This window comes from Peromyscus leucopus, chromosome 3, assembly GCF_004664715.2.
Source record: "Peromyscus leucopus breed LL Stock chromosome 3, UCI_PerLeu_2.1, whole genome shotgun sequence".
Taxonomy (NCBI): domain Eukaryota; kingdom Metazoa; phylum Chordata; class Mammalia; order Rodentia; family Cricetidae; genus Peromyscus; species Peromyscus leucopus.
The window spans coordinates 114015606-114036114 of NC_051065.1; the positions used below are offsets into that span (position 1 = coordinate 114015606).

The 20509-nt window shown below is 42.7% G+C and overlaps 1 protein-coding gene across 8 annotated transcripts in view; it reads left to right on the plus strand.

Moving 5' to 3' along the window:
- The window catches only part of Mitf (melanocyte inducing transcription factor), a 218843-nt gene that overhangs the window by 87369 nt on the left and 110965 nt on the right, over positions 1–20509 (plus strand). The window contains exon 1 of one of the 8 annotated variants that reach the window (XM_037203945.1): positions 3214–3658. The exons of the other annotated variants lie outside the window; for them this stretch is intronic. The gene's annotated coding sequence lies outside the window, so the exon portion shown is untranslated. Of the gene's footprint in view, positions 1–3213; positions 3659–20509 lie in introns of those variants that run through there. 8 annotated transcript variants of the gene reach the window in all.

Sequence of the window (20509 nt, forward strand, 5' to 3'; positions counted from 1 at the left end):
ATTGCTAGAGACAAGTTGGGAAGTTGGGGGGGGGAGGGAGGAGTCAGTATAACTGTAATGGGAATGTGGTATAAATTTTAAAGCCACCTTGACATGGATTATAAATATGGAAGATTGTGACTCATGTCCCAGCAGGGTTTTAAAGTCCCTGTCCTTTTATTTCTTGCACAATTATTTTGTTTGCAGTGGTATTTAGATCTACCTAGGTCCTAGACAAGAACTACTCAAGCTTTCTCTATCTACATTTTCTTTTTTCATGAAAAAATTTTACTTGATACAGGCATATAAAATACATTTGAAAAGCAAACATTTACTGATAATAAATCATAAAGGAGCTTATTCAAAATTATTTTTGACATGCATATAATTTTGTTTTTATTGAAGACTTAATTCATATACTAGTAAGTGGATCTGGCTATATATTTTTATATAAAGAATTAAAACTTGGCTGAATCTGTGACACTAGAGGTCACAGAACATCTTTAGTGGTTTTTAGAGTTAGCTTATATTTTGATTGTATGATCAGGGTGCTGAGAACACTGCCTTATATAAACAGGTAGTATAGCAAGGCATGGTGTTGCCATAACTTTGGAAATATCTCTTCCTTATCTTTCCAAGCTTCAAATCGTCCCACGTGGCATCCTCTTACATTTTCCCCTGCATTTGGTCTTATCCCAGAGCTTAAAAGGAATGACAAGTTAGCCTTCCTCTCCCCACACTTCCCTTCCCTCTTCTGTACAGTGGATTCATGCTGTTGAGCGCTGCAGAATTGCTAGAGGGTGAAACGAGGTGATGCATATAAAGTGGCCAGCACGGTGCTTGCTGTAAATATTGGCTGCGGTGATGCCCATGGAGATCACTTAAGGTACAGGTCAGCATGATGCCTGGCAGTTTGCCATGATGCTTGGCACGAGGTTGGTGAGAGTAAATGACGGCTGTCAACAGTTGCATACCTCCATTATTACCTTCACTAATGATGTGCTTGCTCCCAGATAGTCAGCAGAAAGGAGGAGACTAGCAGAAGATTTCAGACACCCAAGAGGTGGCTTGGCTTTCCTTTTCTCTTCTTTCTTTTTCTCCCTTCCCTATGCTGGGAGTGACCGGTTTTTCTCTCCTTGTCACGCAAAGGAAGTTCTGTCAGATCTAGATCCTGTCTGTGGTTGTGTGCTATGATGGTGGTTGTGAGGGCGGACTTTTCTTTTTTCTTTTTTTTTTCCCCGGGGGTAACATTCTGTGTGAGTGTCTCTCATTAAGTAACTTACCTGGATCCTCAAGATGTATTTCCACACATGTATTCCACAACAACCTGGTTTTCCGGCTCCGATTTCACTTTCATGATGGCATTTTAGGGAGCTGCCTTACACATGTTGAGATTTCTAAGTTACTTGCCCTCCCTCATTTACCCCTCTGTAGCAGGTTAGTCAAGGCCGCTCCACTTGAACCTGGCAATTGCTCAGTCAGCAAGTATTTACTGTTTGTCCATGGAGGGATGGCAGACAGACATGATGAAAGGTGAGCTTTAGAGGTTAATCTGAAGGCCGAGGATGTCACTGGCATCCCAAAGTCAGCAGGGAAGGAAGGATACGTAGGAGACTCAGCCAGAGTTGGGTGGAGGAGGGCTCACAGGAGTAGTATACATATGTACAAAGTATGTATGCCCAGAGTCAGTTAGTGCAACAGGGGGATGGGAGTCCGTTTTTGGAGGCGGAAGTCTTTGGCTTTCAGGTCATGATCAGATCTATGTACTGCATCACTCTGCCTCACTTCATTAAGAGAACTTGACTCCTGTGGCCATCAGATTTCTTGGCTGTGTCTTAAGCTGGACTCTCTCAGGAAGCCCAGAGAGAGTTTACAAGAGGCCCAAGAATAAGGTGAGGATGGGCAGTGAGGAGCATGGCAACAGCGTGGTCGTCCTGAGCCCACAGGGGTACTGATGTTCTTAGACTGCCATTTCCATCATTCCTCCTAGTCCCCCCCCCCAACAGTACCACACAGCCAGTCCTGGCCCCACAGCTTTCCAGATACATTCTCTCCTTCCCCCATCAGTGAACATGCCCATATGCTGGTTCCGACTTAGCTGGTTGGCTGAGCTTATCTGTCTGCATCCTACATGCAGAGGGGTCAGGAGACAGAAACCTTTGGATTCTAATGCAAAAACCATCTCTATCTCCTTGTAAACTCACGAAAAGAGGGTTCTTGTTTGTTTGTTTTACTCTAGGAAATGTCTCAAAAGAAGCTGAGGAGCCCGAAAGATAATGTGTCCACATGGTACCAACATAAAACTATGGTAGCACTGTGCCTTGTGATGTTTTCTTGAAAAAGCCATTGTTTTCAACTTGTTAGAAAACTAGAGTGGTGTTTTCTGAGAGAGAGAGAGAGAGAGAGAGAGAGAGAGAGAGAGAGAGAGAGAGAGAGAGAGAGAGAGTTTGTATGTGGCCAAACTGGTACTCCCAGGAAGTATGTGATACATTTACAAATAAAGCCCTCAGCTCTCTGTGGGTGGGTGCAGTGTTGGCTCTAATTATGTCTGAATATACCGTCAAAATTTCCCTTTCTGAACGTATATGATCAAAACAGCTAACGTATTCAAAACTTGCTTAGTTAACTGAGCAACACTATAGGTCAGAAATTCCTCATCCGCAGTTCTGAAATCGAAAAGTCTCTCTGAGTGTTGAAGGGTATCAATTTTTTTCTGATGTCTCATTTGGCAGAATTCCCTGAGATGACAGAAGGTTATTTATAGTCATTATTATACCACTTAGTTGAATATTCATGTTTCCCAGCTGAAATACTAATGTGCTTGATTACAAATATTGCTTTGATCTCAATGAGGATATTTTACTGTATGTGGTCTGTTACCCTAATAAAATTTGGAATATTCTCATATTCAACACTTATCAATCTCCAAGGTTTTAGTGTTTTTGAAGTATATGACTATGTTTGCATATGTATGTTTGTGTGCGCATGCTTACACATGTGTGCGTGCGTGCGTGCGTGCGTGCGTGTGTGTGTGTGTGTGTGTGTGTGTGTGTGTGTGTGTGCTTGCAGGAAATATGTACATAGAAGGTTCTAGAAGGATACAGTGCTTAGTTGCTCAGTTTTTAATGCAAGGATCAGGTAGAGAGACAATGAGAAATTGATTTAAGCCTCAATATTTCTAATAATTATTAGAATCAAACAATATTAACTTTTTCAATTCGAGAAGAGAGAATAATGTTGAATGGATATTTCATGGGGCTTAGACAAATAATAGAAGTATAAATTGTCAAAGCTGATTTGTCTGCCAGGCCATGTCTTCATACATTAGCTCAACAGAGACCCAGAAAAAGTGATACATAAAACAGACAGCCTCCTGCCTCTTGGATAAGGACTGGGAATTGACATCAGCAAAAAACACTAATTTCACTAAAGAAAATAAATAAAAGCACATAAAAATGTGGTGAGTAAATGTAACTGCTCATACTGGTGACGGGTTTGGCATGTTTTATGAAGTTGCAACGATTACTCATCCACCATACATTTGCAGAAGTTCTTTTACAAAAGCCAGATGCACAGGCAGTCACAGGGGTTAGTAGGTGGATGGGGAGATTAAGCCCAGTGAAGTTAGGTAGCTTGTCAACAGGCTCTTCTGTGTCAGCCTATGAGATGGCTCCTCAGGGTAAGTCTGATTTTGCTTTTTCAGGGCTTACAGGAGAGTGGCAGAGAAGGGCTGGGCAGCCGCCTTTTGCGTGGGTTACATAAGTCACCGATTTCTTCAGTGAGAAGGGCATTTACCGGACTCTAGCATATTCTGGAGTTTCTGCTTCCTGGCTTCATCTCCTGTTCATTTTTAGTATCTGATGTCCCAGGGTTGAAAAGGCTTGCAAGGGGACTTTCTGAGCTCACATGTGAGCGTGGAGCTGGTGTGTGGAGATTGGTAGGGCTCAACTGCAGCCTCCAGTTCTTTATGAGGCAGTTTCTGGTTATCGTGGCACACTGCTTGAGCTTGTTTATGAGCTTAGCCAGGGTTTGGTTTGCTGAGTGGTGACCACTGGTGCTTTGTGATATGTAGCAATGGTTTTCTTTCAGACTGGAAAAATGTCATACACCAGTCAAAGTGAAGTCAGTTTTTTTTTTTTAACTTATAAAAACTTTAGACATGACCTTAAGTCCTTTGTTTCTGACTTCAGAGAATGTTGGCTGTTGGGGTCAGACAAAGTGAGGATTGGCCACGCTATTACAAATGAGCTTTGTAGTAATTACTGCTTAGATCATAAAATGCTGCTTTCCCACTGGATGTCAATGCTCCTTTTCATTACAGTGCTAGAGACAAAATCATGTGATGATTTTTTTTTTTTAAGTTTAACTATAACCATGTTTGAAAGGCAGTTTTCATTTTGTGGCTTTTTTTTTTCCTTCCCCCTTTCCGGTGTCTAGTGCAGCCAAGGATTTTATCTTCTTGTATCTCTTTGACACTCTACTGAGTAATGGATTCTGAGCTACTGTCTCAATAGAGGAGCCTAGTTTCATCCTTAGCCATGGCTGGATGTTCTCCCTCCCTACTTCCTCTCCAGCTCAAGGAGGTCACTAGGGACCCAAGACATGGCTGTACCCAATGGCTTATGCAAATGATAGTGGCATCTGAATGGAAGCTCATTTGGGACGTCGTCATCTGGATTCCCATTGACTAATATTCAGTATCTCCAAAGGGAACATGAGCCTGTAAATACAGAGCTGTTTCCATAAAGATTGATAGGTTAAAAAAAATGTAAGGGAACTTCATTGATATTTTAACAAATGAAAATATTTACACGATTTTTTTTTTTTGTAAAAAAATTTTACAAAGTAAAGCCCTGACTTTCTAGTGCTGAGGGTCTCACATGAACACATTTGCATCCTCTGGACACAGGAGCCCTAAGCCAAGCCCTGTGCTTGCCTCTCTGGGGTACCAGTAGTTCTTAGGTGTTTAGAGAGACACAGATGTGTCTGTAATTCAGCTGGTCAATAACTGAGGTGCTCTCTCATGCTGATATCAAAACATACAATGGAGCAGAGCATGAAAAGAGACACTTGCTGTACTCAGGGTGGCTTTAGATCACCCCTGGACATTGCCACTACCTGTCCTTGAGAAGATGGTCCTGCCTTCCCTGTCCTTGACTGTAAGTAAGGTGGGCTTTGGTAGAAACTTCTTGAACACAGCCACTTTAGAAAAGTTGCTGTGGGCCTAAGGGGGAGTCGTGGGATGTCTGCAAGAGTTACTGGCTGGGCTCATCTGGACACTGCATCCATCCTGTCATACACAGAGATGCTTTGAGAGAGGCAGGGGTCTTGACCGAAGGCCATACTCCAGGCAGATGTTGTTGGGATAATGAGGCATTGTCTTCATTGAGAGAAAGCATAGCCTCAAATGTGGAGGTAATGCTTGAAGGCACAAGGATGTAACTGTAATTTCCCAGTGGTCTTCCTTCCTCATTCTTAGACCACAACAGTGACTGACTGAACAGCATACTCTTAAATAGGAGAGAAATCAAGTATAATTTCAGAGCTGGCAAATATATGGAATGGGTTGCCAACTCTATTTTTATTATTTTTATTTTTGGAGCAAGGTCTCCTGTAGCCCAAGGTGGACTCCAATTTACTATGTAAATGAGGGTGCTCTTGAACCTCTGACTTCTGGTTCTCTTACCTCTGCCTCTTTAATGCTGGAATTACTGTTTTGTACTACCGCATACAGTTTATGGATGTTGGAAATCAAACCCAAGGCTTTGTGCATGCTAGGCCAGCACTCTGGCAATTATGCTACATTTCCAGCCTTTCCAGGTTTTTTTTTTTTTAACTTCATCTTGCAGCCTTTATTTCTAATTAGTTCTTAGTGTCTTATCTAAAAATGATACATGGAAAACCCCATGCAGCTTTTAATGCTAAGTTGTGTGTCATATTTAGGAAATTTAACTTACTCAGAAGAAGGAGAATCAGGCTTAAATATAACACTCCCATATTATATGTAATCATACAAATATATATGTTAATAGCTGTATATATGTCCATAGCTATATATCTTTCCACATAATTTATTAAACCCTTAAGTACACACACACACACACACACACACACACACACACACACACACTCAAAATAACTATGCTGGAAGAAGAAAAAAGGAAGGAAAATAGTAGTTAGTCATCCTGACATTTTAATGTGTGTATTTACTACTTAAAAATATTCCGATGCAGCTTTGCTTTATGCAGTTAATTTTGGGGGTACAGGGTTTTAGACGGCGACAGACAAAAGGGCAGGAGGCAGTTGTTAACGCTGTAATTTGCAGAAGCTTAATAATACAAGTCCATTTTCTTTTCTGAATGTGCTATTTATATAATTTGTATTTTTAACAAATCTTAGAACTAGAATGAAAATAGTAATTAATCTAAAGAGTAAAAAAAATGTTAGCGCGAGAACAAATCTGGAAACTAAGAAATCCTCTTGGTTAAGCCCACTCCGCTGAACACTCCTGTTTGTGTCACAGAGTCTGACACTGAGCAGATAACATATTCTCAGTTAATATCCAGAGGGTGGCTCATCTGGGTAACACTGCGCTTTCTTCTCAGGAAAGCAGGCTACACTTAGAAGTCGCAGTTTGGTTGTAAAACTGAGTTAAGAGAAACAGAATAAATAGTTTAAGCCGCCATCGAAGACCATTGGAGATACAGTGCCTATAGCAGGACACACAGAAAAGGGACAGAGTGAGAGTTCAGAGTGTTTGCATGTGGAGATGATAACCCAGGTCATTTTTTTTTTCATATTTTGTTTGCTTTCATTTCCTACAGTGAGCAAACACACGGTTTGGGGTGGTGCTTTTGTGACATATAGCAGACTTACTTATAAGCGTATTTAACACATTCTTTCTTAAACTGAGTTAATGAACTCACAAAAACTTGAACTAGTGCCTGTTCGCATCTTGTATCTTTTGGTTGAGCTTGCCTTCTAGCAAAATTCATATTAAAAATAATACTTTGTATAGATTACTAGTTCAATCAGTTATGCTCTAGCACAACACACTTGAAAAAAATTATTTTTGATCTTATGTGTGTGTTTGTACCCATGCGAGTTTATGTGTGTGCATGCCAGTAGTTATGGAGGCCAGAGAGTTTGTCAGATCCCCTAGTTCTGGAGTTACTGGCAACCGTGAACATCCTCATGTGTGGGTCCTTTCTCCGCAAGGGTAATATGGGCTCCTAACTGGTAAGTCATCGAAGCCCTGTAGCCCCATACACATATTTTTAAAAACGTCACCATCCTGTGCAAAATCATGCATAGACATTTGCAAGGTGTACAGCTAAAATCAAACTAGAAGTATAATATTAAAAATCTTTCAGAAAGAAAGAGAAGACAGGAGCCTAATGAAAATAGTTGCTCTATTTATGCTTGTTAATCAGTTAAGCAATGTAACAAACACAATACACTTGGCATTTGGTCTTGACTATGACCTAGAGGTTGTCTATGAGTGTGGCCTCAGGTAATTTGTTACAGGGCCATACAAGTCCACTTATCTGGAGTTGGGCGTGGTGTGTATACCATGTGTGGTAAACTGAGGCAGCTGGTGTGTGTTTACACTGTGCATCTGTGCTTTCTGTGCGGCCTGATGGGTGCAGTGTCCTGTGGTCACCTAGTGGTTCTTGTGGGCAGACCCACATTCCTTGGGTTAGTATGCTGTTCTCTGATACTTGTGCTGGAACAATGCATTTCCCAAGCAACACCGGAAGAGAACGGACTGCATGTGATGGAGATGAAATTTAACAGTACTTGTTCTAGCTGTGATAAGAGCCTGGTTTGAAACCAGCCTCCCCATCATTACTCATTATTTCAAGGCTTGCATGAGGCATCCCTGTGTGGTACTCCACTCCACCACGCTTTAGTTCATGACCCGAACGGACAACAGAGCAGCAGCATTCTTAGGGAGACATTCAGCCCTGCTCCTGTATTTTCCCTTGGCGTGTAACTGGAGACCTGCCAAACTCGGCAGCTTTCCACACTCAGTTCCGTTACCAGATGGGCTGTCCAGTCAAGCAAATGGCCTTGAACTTGAAACACCATCAGATAATGCACTCCAGGTCCTTGTCTGGAAGTTTAACCTTGATCATAGCGCAGCTCAGTCCTTATAAAGGCTGCCATGAAAACCTGAAGTTTATGCATTGTTATCTCAAAGAAAGAAGTTCCCATTTTGGGACCCTACTTCTCATACTGGGTTGCCTTGCACAGCCTTAATGCAAGGGGAGGAGCTTAGCCCTAGGCAACTTTGATAAGCCATGTTTTGTTGATGTTCCTGGAAGGCCTACCCCTTTCTGAACAGAAACAGAGGAGGAGTGGATTGGGGAGGGGCAGATGGGAGGTATTGGGGGAGAGAATGGGAGAAGAGGAGGAAGGAGAAACTACATTAGTGATGTAAAAATAAATAAATAGATTTCATTTAAAAAAAAAAAAAAGAAAGAGGTTCCCCTGTTCCTCCTGAATACCTTATTACAAAGAAGGGAGAAAAGTGTGTCATTTGAAACGTTTAAGGAAAGTCTGAGGATTTTATAAGTAACAAAAGCGATCACTTAAGGGAAATCTATTGCACAATCTGTGCCTGAAGTCATCCAGATGAGCAGAGATTTTGATCATGAGATCCGCCAGAGATATCTTCCCTACCTGCCCACCACTTATGTAACGTAAACTAAATTCCATTTAGCATTATGCCTCTAGCCCCATTACAAGAAGATCAGTACAAGGTAGGGATTTATAATGCTGGTTATGTGTGGTGCCTGCCTTGTGGGTTTTACACCAACCTCTTTATGACTGTTGGGAGAAGTGTCCCTGGCTTCAATACTGGTGCCTGCCTTGTGGGTTTTACACCAACCTCTTTATGACTGTTGGGAGAAGTGTCCCTAGCTTCAATACCGCAAATGACTGTGTTTCTGAACAGCTTTGGCCTTTGCTTCCATGGGTATAGTTAGTCATACCACTGATGCTGTCCTCTTCCTCTTCATGGCCGCAGACTTCTTTGCTCTGACCCACACACTGGAAAACAAAAACGATCCAAAAGAAAAATCACTTGCCAACCCGGGAATGAAGTTTCCCACCAGTGTATTTGAATGATCAGCATTTAATTCAAACACCAGGTCTGGCCACATTGAACTCGCATCTCCATGGCGACTGTGGGGTCCAGTGAAGAAGTAATGCCCTTTCCCTAATATAGAATAGGCTGTCTCCAGTTAACTAATTCCCTCTGCCTCATCCTAGAGGAGGCTGGACTCGTGCGTCCTCTGGCTTAGAAAGCCAGTACTACTACTTTCTGCCTTTGTTCTTTTATCTTGGGACATTACGGACTCTTTTTCATCAAATTCTTTCAAGTCTTTTAAGAAGAAATGAGTAGAAATAAGCAGAAATAGGAAACTGACTTTGTTCTCCCAGCCATTTTGTTTGTACTTTGCCTGGTAAGTTCTGAAGCATTTCAGTGTTTTTCCTGTGACCTCTTTTTGAGCATACTTGATTCTAGTACCATTGAAGAGTTGGCATTTTTTGTGCATTTATTTTGCAAGTCCACACAATTGTAAATGTGTGGTTTCCTTCCTGCCTTGCATCCCTGCTTCCTCCCCACCCCCACCCCCTTCATCGTTCCTTCCCTCTCTCATGCCTTCTCCAGTCCTTACAGAGACTAATACACTGGAGTTTGTTTATTAAGCAATTTTTTATTAAGGATCAGACCTGCCAATGATTGCATTGGTGTTAGGGATAGAACAGTGAATAAAATGGACTAGAATGTGTGCTGTGTCAGAGATCACAGGCTGTCAGGAATGGGGTGAAAACCAAACCAAACAACCAAGCAAGCAAACAAAAACAAGAGATTTCTGATTGAGGCTAATGGGTTAGGCCTCAGTGTTTTAGTTTCTTCTGATCAGAGTTCTGAATTAACAGTAGAGAACTGTACAGACATCTGTGGAGGGGCACTGTGGTCCAGAGGGACAGAGGCAAGGGTAAAACCCTCCCTTGGAGGAGGAAACAGCCTGGGTCTGGCCCAAGATGTCTCTTTTATTCTGCATGCTGCCTCCATGAAGACTATCAGGAGAAAGGCCTCTGGTGTCGATACAACATTTAATCATGCTTCTACACAGCCTTGGCTTTTTGACCTGGCAGCATTGGCTTATACTCTCTGGACCACGTCTGAGAACTTACTTCACCCCTGAAGGCCACATTTTTCTTTCTGGTTTCCGCTCTGGTCCAACTTTGGTCATTGGCCCTTCATAAGTGGTTAGTAAATATTTGTGCAATTAAAGAATGAGCATCAAGAGTTTTAGAAGAATAGCAAGGTTCTCTGAAGCAGAGTTCACTAAGCTATGTTCTCACAAATGTAGGTAAAGCCTTTTCTTTTGATCCATAGTCAGGGCCATTATCTATTGGGCCACTGACTTACCCACAAGGTCCTTTTCTTTGGTGATGTTTGCAGTTTTTACACTTAGCAAGAAACACCTACTAATAATAAACAAGGACTTGTCATCCAAGTAAGGGCCCTGAGGGTCTCCACTAGGGTGCTAGGGTTGGGAGTGCATCCTCCAGGTTCACCCACTTATTTGGGCATGCCCCAGAACAGTGGGAGCTAGACTGAGGCAGACTGTATTGTTCTTTTCTATCTGTTGTTTGCCATTTGTTTATCTCAGCTTCCAGCACAGAACTTGTGAGCTCGGAGTGAGCTAATTCTTAATACATACTGAAGAATAACCAGGATTTGAGTATGGTCACTTTTATAGAGTGACATTGTGTCCACCCTGGAAAACTACTGTATGTTCTGTAATAGTCTTCTAAGGACACCTCAGAACCAGGGAAGACTAGATGTCTAAGTGGGCATGAAGGCCAGGCCTTCCTAATGCATATGTCACACATTCCTTGCCTTAACTCCTTAGTTTTTAATCTCTTTATGCACAGGGAAACTGAGATCCAGATTGGTGAGGACAGAGCCTCGTTTAATTGTAACCATTGTGTTTCCAGTTCTTAGTCTTAGCAAAGAAAATTTGTGGAACTTAAGAGTGAGAAGAATTCTCAGGACCAATGGAGTCTTGATGGGGTTAGCAGCCTCCTTTCCTGCTGTATGCTCTTGGGGATCTCTGGTGTGACTGGTGTTAGGTGGAGAGGAAGGTCTGTTTCGTAGTGCTTCCTTTTTTGGTTTTTCTGAATGCACCCCAAAGGCTGCTTTGGCTCCATGACTTGAGACTGTGAGACTTCACCTGGGCTTCTACAAAAACATTTGCGAATTTCTTCTTCAGAGAAATCCTTGCTTTGGCTGTGATAAGACACTGGTATTTTATAATTATTCCATTCCAGTCTCCACATGGTGTTCAGCTTGTCAGCCCATTCCTTCTCGTTCTCAGCCAAAGATGCTAACAATTTTATCCTCTGGCCACTCCTTCTCTCTGTCCCGGTGTCAGGAACAGATTCCTCTCCTTGCCCTAGAACAATCAGATTTTCTGTTTATTTTCATTGTTGACAGAGTTGAGCTCATTAACTTCCCTGCTTTTGCAGGAACACAGATTTAAAGCAGAGGGGGAAGGTTGGTGGATGCACAATAGTCACTTGGGTTACAGAGGCTCTTTGGAATCCTTGCACTCCCCTTTCATGTGTATGCATTGAATCAAGGGGGCATGGTGATTTTTGTAGATCATGTCCATGTAGATGAAAGAGATAAGCAGGTCAAACCCAGCTAACTTTCTGGGGAAGATGAAATGGCTGAGTCTTCTCATTACTTCTTTTTTCCCCAGCTCGCACTATGGCAGTGTTGCTCTGGCAGATATTGGCTGGCCATGGAACATTTGAAAGAGCAAGGGTCTCATGAATGTTCTCTGTGTCACCATGGCTGAAGAGTCAAAACAAATCATCCTTGTAGTCAGAAGTTTTCCTGTGTCCCTTCCAGTCCACAGACACTCAGACCCAAATAAACACACAGAGGCTTATATTAATTCAAACTGCTCAAGCCATTATTAGCTCAGGCTTACCACTAACTAGCTCTTACACTTAAACGCAGCTCGTTTCTGTTAATCTATATGTCTCTATGTGTCCTGTGGCTTTACCTGTGTGCCATTACATGCTGCTCCCTGGATGGCAGGCTAAAGTCTCCTGATTCAGCCTTCCTCTTCCCAGAATTCTCCTTGTCTGCTTATCCCACCTATGCTTCCTGCCTGGCTACTGGTCAATCAGCATTTTATTAAACCAGTGTACAAAAGCATTATTCCACTACACATCCTCCATGTGTTTTCTCGAGTGCTCACGAGTAGATTCCAGCTTTTGTATCAGTCCTTTGATCACACTGTTAACTGAAAACAAACTATTGATGAAAACATAGTGGTAAAGAGAAATTGGACAGACATTTGTGCCATTGTTCTCTTGGTTCCCATGGCATGCTCAGATGGTAACACACATTGGTAACTGAATGTGGAAAGTCTTCTAAAAAAATCACGTTCTCGAGTCTGCTTATGGGTGTGGTGTTACTGACATAATCTCATTAGTTTTTAGTAGTGAAATCCATTCTCATTAAAGAGTAGATACTGTGTTTTTAAGAGAACCCCACACAGATACCCCAAAGACTACCATAGTTTCCCCTCCTTTTGTGTACTGTTCACTTCATGCTTTTGTACTGATGAGAATAAACAATAAGGTGTGCGTTTCCAAGAATATTTGGTAGTCTCCATTTACCTGGAAACTTTTTGGGTAAAGTGCCTTTGGATGTAGCAGGGAAGTGAGAGTTTTGGTGAGGCCCTGCCAGCCTCAGTCTATGGTTATGATGATAGTGATGATAGTAGTGATGGTGTTTTAAATGAAAATGGCTACAGTGTATCTGACATTTACACTTGTCTGTTCCAAGTGTATAAGAGATAGTACTCCCTGTGCCGTGGCACAGCCTGTCAATGTGATTGTTCTTATTTCCATTTTGTAGATGAGGAAACAAAGGGGTTGAATAGTTTCCTGTTGGGTATACAGCTCCTGAGAGAGGGGAGGAGCTTTGGATGTGAAGCTCCTGTTACCTCCTGCTCACATCCTTTCCGCAGGTCACAAACTCATGCCTCAGATATGTTTGAGTCTGTTACCTATTTCTCTGCTTCGCTCCTCTTTCTTCTCATATCTTTGCCTGGGGCTCGCTTGCTGGAATGCTTTTCAAAGGTCCCAGCTCTTTCCATCTTAGTCTCCGTGGATAGCTCTGTTTTCAAAACTTCCCTACCTTTTGAATTCCTGGCAGTGTACTGTCTCTACTCAAGTAATCCAGGGATTACCAACCTCCACTGAAAGTATTCAGTGAGTTTACCCTGCTTACATGTGCTCGAGTTTTCTCCGGAAAGTGGGGTCTATGAGTCTCAGAATAGTGATCCAAGAGGTGAAGAAACTGTTGTTGATAGCTCTCTTACAAATGCGTAGCCAGAGGCAAGGAACATGTCTTCTTCATAGTTCTTTCTGTAGATGGATTTAATAAGGATATAGTTTTAATTGTCTGGATAGATGATATATTTACTTATAGCCCGTGATTTAAAGAACATAGGATGTGGGTTCAGCTGTCCTTGGGTTGACTTCCTGTTTCACAAGTCACCTCTCACAGCTACGTTCTCTTCATTGAAAAAAGGGCATCACAGTGATGTAAAAGTTAAAGCATTGCTATTGAAGATTAAAATAAGGTGTACAGGGACATGCTTAGCGTGGAGGCTCATTGTGTACCTTCCGTAAGCAACCACACTTACTATTACTGCTTCTGATTAAGTGTCTTTGAAAGGTCTTGAAGGAAGAAGTTGTCACAAATTTCCTTAGGACTCTCACAGACATAAAATGTCTTCATGTCATTCTTGAGTCTTAAAGGCTTTGAGCCACTATCGATGAAGTGACAGGCACAGGCAGCTATGACCCTGAAATGACATTATCAGACATTCCCTTTCCCTGTGGCCATGACCCTGGCCCTACCATGACCCAGGCTTAACAGAAGGACACCCAAAATGCCATCTCATAGAACTGTTATTATGCTCTGTATACACTCTGCCCCCTAGGATTCAGACATATGCTTTTTATGTTTAAATCAACAGAAAAAAGTGCAGCTGTAGCCACTGTGATGCATAATTGTTGAAGTAGCCCTTTTTGTGGCATGCTCTCAGAGTCCCCAAGTGTCAGGTAGTCCTTTCTGCATTTCACAGGTGTGTGTGTATATTAGGTCAGATAAAAGTCAGCAGCCACTGGGCATTACCACTTGCTGACACAGTAGTGATGAATAGTTGTACATAAATCAGGTTGTAAGTTTGTGGTAGTTCTGCCAAAAGGGCCATGTTGGCAAAAAGGAGCCATTTGGAAGCTGCTTGAGTGGGTGTTTCTGAACTCCACCTCAGTGATGTACACTCAACACAGAAAAGGTTGCTTATAGTCTCTGAACAGAATACGTTGTAAGCTGAAGTTTATTGATACCTGGTCAGGGCACCTTTCCTGTAGTCTTCCTTCCTTCCTTCCTTCCTTCCTTCCTTCCTTCCTTCCTTCCTTCCTTCCTTCCTTCCTTCCTTCCTTCCTTCCTTCCTTCCTTCCTTCCTTCCTTTTTTCCTGCCTGCCTTCTTTTCTCTCTCTCTCCCCTCCACCACACTCCATCTCTCTCCCAGACAGGGTTTCTCTGTGTAACAGCCCTAGCTATCCTGGACCTCACTTTGTAGACCAGGCTGGCCTTGAACTCACAGAGATCCATCTGACCTTGCCTCCCGAGTGCTTCCATCATTTCTTTGATCAGTGCTGCCATTTTGGTTGAATAATTGGCAAACACTCCTTTTCCCTCTAGTCTTCAAGAATGGATAGCTCCTTTATGACTGCTCAGACTGGAAACCATCCCGAATGCCCATTCCCTTGTAAATGATCAACCAGTTATGGTTCCAGGGAAATCTAATTAGCAATTAAAAGCAATAGACTCTTGATATCTTTTGTGGGCAACTCTCGAATCCATTTGCCAAGGGGAAAACCCAGACTCCAGAGGCTGTATATATTTGGGGCTGGAGGTGTTGGTAAGGAACTTGTGTAGCACAAAGCCCCGAGTTTGACCCCTCAGCACTGCATAAACCACGTGTGGAGTTTCCCACCTATAATTCCACAGCTCCAGAATTGGAGGCAGGGGGATTAGTAGTTCAAGGTCATCCTTGGCTCTGTAAACTAACAAATGGTTTCTGGGAGATAGTACTCCGGGGAGTTTTAATTTCCTCTGGGTCAGCATAAAGGAGTGTTGTTCTGACATCTTGACTGTGGGAATGACTGTTACGAGACTATACATTTCAAACCTTATAGAACCATACGCCAAGGAAAGGCATATTTTAATAACAATTGAATAATAAAAGTGGGGAAGATGGCAGCTACTCAATGTGCTCATAAAGAAATGCTTTTGAAAGTATAATACATGTGATTTAAATTCTATAAATTTTATATAAGTGCCATAATTATTTACTGCCTAGTTGCAGTAATGCTTTGCTTCCTGGGGAACCTTAGAGGAAATTCTGATCCAGGAAGTCCATGACATCTCACTCTCCTTTGATAAATAAGTCCAAGAAGCTATAAGGTAACTTTAGGCTATAAATTCTCTGATAGGGATAGGGTATTGGGGAAATACACATCAGTTAATATTAGGGGGTTATTGTTGAGAAAGTAAGAAAAGTTTGTCCACAAATGATCCTGAAGAGACATTGGAGAAGAAAGAGATCGATTAGTATTTGGAGGTTATTAAGAAAGTGAGGAAGGCTTGCCAAGGAATGATCTTGAAGAATGGATTAATTTTAAAGAATTTTTAGAGGACTGTTACTTGAACTATTATAGCCTATTGAAACATTTTTAGATCTTTAAATTTTATTTTATGGGTATACATGTTTTCTTGCATGTATGTCTGTGCACTACATGTGTGCCCCTAGAGGCCAGAAGAGGTTATAAATCCTCTGAAAGTGGAGTTATGGACAGTTGTGAGCTGCCATGTGAGTTCTGGGAATTGAACCTGGGTCCTCTGCAAGAACAGCAGTTGTCCTTAGCCACTGAGCCATCCCTCCAGCCTGAACCATAACATCTTATAGAAAGTATGCAAATCTTAAATTCACTTTCTGATCATTTTTAGCAGGTTACCAACACCCAGCTTGTCAATGGAGAAAGATGAGCACCCTTTTGGAACCCTCGATTACCCCTAACTCTAAATGCCAACCCTCTCCTGATGTAGATATGTCGTACCTACATGTCCATGTGGATGTGTACACATGTGTGTGCAGGTTCATGTGCATGTGAATGGATGTATGTGGAGGTCAGAGGACAATGTCAAGTGTCTTCCTTAGTTGCTCTATGTGTTATTTTTTGAGGCAGGATCTCTCAGCTCATTGAGATGTAGCTAGAGCTCATTGATTTGGCTCGACTGTCTACCTGTCTCTGCCCGCTGCCTCCCAGGTGCCACAGTTACAGGTGCACATTGCCCATGCCTAGCTTTTGTGTGTGTGCTGGAGATCTGAACTCAGGGCCTCATGTTTATGTGGCAGGCACCTCACCCACTGAACCACCTCTCTACCAGCGCCTTTCCCTGACTTCTAACCCTGCATATAAATGCTGTTCTGAGTTTTACTTAACTGTGCAAATAGAATCATACATTATGTACTGCCACATCTGAATTATTTTGTTCATCTGTGTGTATGTGAATTCACCTCTTCTTTGAGGTGGTAATGGTAATTTGTGATATAGTGGCATCACCAAGTGTGGATTCTGGTATCCATGAGTTCTGTGGTGTGCTGCCGTTTTGAATGACTCTACTCTTGTCCCGTTTGGGTAGATAGCAAGAACCGTTTTCAAAAAGGCTTTGGATGAATTTGCACCATCAGCCAGGTGTGCCGTTGCTCTCTTCCCCACGCACACTGGTTAACACACCTGTCTTCCTTTGTTGAAGAGTGAGGAGACCTTGGGCCAGAAAGGGAGTGTGAATACATGAAGGGTGTTCCTGGCAGCAGAGCGACCTCAGTGAGCACGCACAGCCAGACTTAGAGCATGAGTGAGTTGCCCATGTTGATTGGAATCATTAAGTCTGGGAAGGTATGCTGGCCCTTGATTGGCAGGCTAAATAAAACACTTGAAATTCTTTCACTGTTTATTGGTAAGCCATTACCTGAGAACAGCAAACCCCTGCCTAGGAAGGGTTCTCTAGTCATAGGCAGGGAAGTTCCGCTGTCCAAGTCAGTGCTGAATCATGTCAGAATAACCGAGGAATGGTGAAACAGAAGGTGCACTGTGGCTGTTGCCAGATGAGGTGTGATAAATGCTGCTCCTTGGGAGGTGCGATATGTTTGACATGGTGGTACCTTGGGTAGCTGTATGACATCACTGTTGTCCTTTCAACATCTCCAGTGATCAACACTTGCTATTTCCATTTCCCCTTTATCCTTACTCTCCTTTCTGGATTTAAATATATCCTCCCTTCCTTCCTTCTTCCCTCCCTCCCTTCTCCTTCCCTCTCCCTCCCTCCCTCCCTCCCTCCCTTCCTCCCTCTTCCTTTCTTCCTTTCTTCCTTCCATGGGGTCACACTGTAGTCCAAGATGACCTGGAATTTACTATTTAACCTAGGCTACCTTGAACTTATGGCAGTTGTCTTGCTTCAGCCAAGGAGGTTATAGATGTGAACCATTACACTGGTCTTATTATTAAATATACCTTACATTTAGAAAAGCATCAAAACCCATCAGTTTACTAAAGAATAATGAAACAAATACTTGTGAGCATGCCAGCCTTCTTAAATGTAGAACACACTCCCCACTGAGATAACTGTCCTGCTGAATTCTGTCCTGACCACTCTTTATTATTATTATTATTACTATTATTATTATTATTATTATTATTATTATTATTATTATAGTTTTCTGTCAATGGATCCAATCCTAGACAGTGCCTTAAACTTTCAGTTGTTGGAATCACATGACAGCTTTCTGTATGCCTTTTCTTTTTTCATTCAGTATTTGTTCTGACTATCCAGAGAGGATTATAGTCATGGCTCACTAGTGTGTCATGGTTCACTGTATGGCTCAGTTTAGTGACCTATTCCCTCTTTACCTTTAATTGCTGACACACTGACCCACATATTGTGGCACGTGTTATAGACTGAAGTTCATTTGCACACTGTGTCCCACAGACCAAAAAGCTGTCCATAAACTCATTAAAACTTTTGGTTAATAATTTAATGTTTATAAAGACTTGGAAGGACTTTGTGTTCTGTGTGGGAGACACCTCCCCCTCCCCTTCCCTCCCTTTTTCCTTTCTCCTCCTTCACTTATGTCTCTGCATGGTAGGCATTGTGTGTATGAGTGCTCACACTGTAGAGGCACACGTTATATGTGGGCATGAGCGCACATGTATGCATGCATATGTAAGTCTTGGCCCTGGGGAGTCTGTCTCGATCACTCTCTGCCTTATTCATCCCATCAGCTTCTCACTGAATCCAGGCCTCATCTATTCAGCTAGTCTGGAGAGCTTGCTTTAGAGACCCTGTATCACTGCCCCTTGGTATTTATGTGAGTGCTGATGATGGAAACCTGCTTTTCACTCTGCTGTGGCAATTGCTTCAGCAGCTGAGCCACCTCAGCCCAGACAAGTTTTCCCATGTGTTTTCTTTGTAGTAGAGTTCTGGGAGCCACAGCATCTTCTGTGAGGCTGTTGCCTGTACTGCATCACAGCCAGCAGCATCCCTGGCCTTCCCTACACACTGGTGCTGCTAGCACCCCCTCCTCATTTGAAAAAAAAAAAAAATGTCCCAAGGCTTTCGTCCCCCGTACCTGCGGGGGACAGAGTTTTCACTGCTTGAGAAACTTAGTTTTTAACCTTCTGCACTTAGAGAGGGAATCTTGGACTTCCCCTCCTGCCCCATCCCAGCCCCAGATGGGTGACTATGAGCAGGGATATTTTCTTTTGTCTTTGACAGTGGGCTTTTCTTGTCCTAGTCATCAGCCATATTCTGTTACAAGGAGCTCTTTCTGGGTTCTCATGGACCACAACAGGCCTCCCTTTCCCTGAATGCCCTCAAGCCTTCTTCACGTCCTCCTTCCGGTGAGACCACCATGCTGTCGTATTTATAAAAAGCAAATAAAGGAGAGAAAATAAATTGTATATTTTTTGGACTTGCCAGCTTAGAAGGTAATAATAAATGCATATTAATAAAGTTACAATGCTGATGAATTATATGGTGCCCATATGTGCAATGCACATATAGAACATTTACTTATTTTTCTGTGTATGGTTGTTTTATCTGCATGTATACACCTGTGTACCATGTGTGGTGCCTGGTGCCCGAGGAGGCCAGAAGAAGACATTAGGTTCCTGAGCCTCAAATTATAGATGACTGTGAATCTCATGTAGATGCTGAGAAGGGAACCTCGGTCCTCTGGGACGGTAGCCAGTGCTTTTAGCCATCTCTCCAGCCCCTGAAATGCATATCTTACAGCACTGGTTCTTCGCTATGAACTTCAGTTGTGTTCCAGAAAGCATCCTGGCATCTCTAAAACATGGTTCATCAGTCATATGCAGCCAAAGATTGCTATGAAAGTAGCCCAGGATAAAACCCAAAAACTTATTTAAAAGATTTTAATTTTAAATTGTGTGTGTGTGTGCGCACGTGTTCGTGTTCGTGTGCGTGTGCGTGTGCGTGTGTGTGTGTGCGCCTCTCTGGGCATGTACATGTGAGTACAGAGATCTGTGGAGCCCAAAAGTGGCCTTTGGAAACCTCGAGCTGGAGTTAGAGGAAGTTGTGAGCTGCCCTGGGGCGGCGTGTCCCAGGAACCACCCAAAGGTCTTTGTTAAGAGCAATATGCACTCCTCATTGCTGAGGAACCTCTCAGGCCCCCAGTCATCAACTCATTTAAAGTATTCTAAGTTTGTTTTTCTCAATTGTGTGGTTCTTGAGCAGGGAATTTATAGATAAGAATACTCTATTTCAGTGTCAAAAGGTTGACAAGACATTTTTACCTGCAAAATGAAGATTTGAAACATGGAAATTAAAAATATATTTAGAATTCACCCAGCTCTTCTAAAACTTTGTGTGCAAGTTCTCCTCACCCCTCACCCTTTCGGGTGCAACAGGAAGCCTGTCCACGAACCCCAAAGTATTATAAAGTTAGCTCCATCTAGTGTATGAAGGGATTATATGGCTGAGGTGGGTGGGGACTATTTCTAGGAATGCCTTTTGATAAGTCATCATGGAACTAGAAGAATACAAACCAAGCCCAAACCCAACATTAACCACATGGATGTCACAGAAGGAGACACAGGCAGCCGAGGCGTCTTCAGAGGCTAAACCATGCTCCCCAGCCCCCCTGACAGTCCGCCCTCACAGGCTTGCTGTCTTCCCCTCAGGACAGAGGTCCTGTGTCCAGACTCCGTCAGCACCACCGAGTGTCACGTCCACCGTGAAGCTCTAAGTCTTGCCTGGCAGGACCCTACATTTCCTGAATGGAATCCTATCGGCAAGTGATACTCATTTTCCACTGTGGTAAGAGATTAG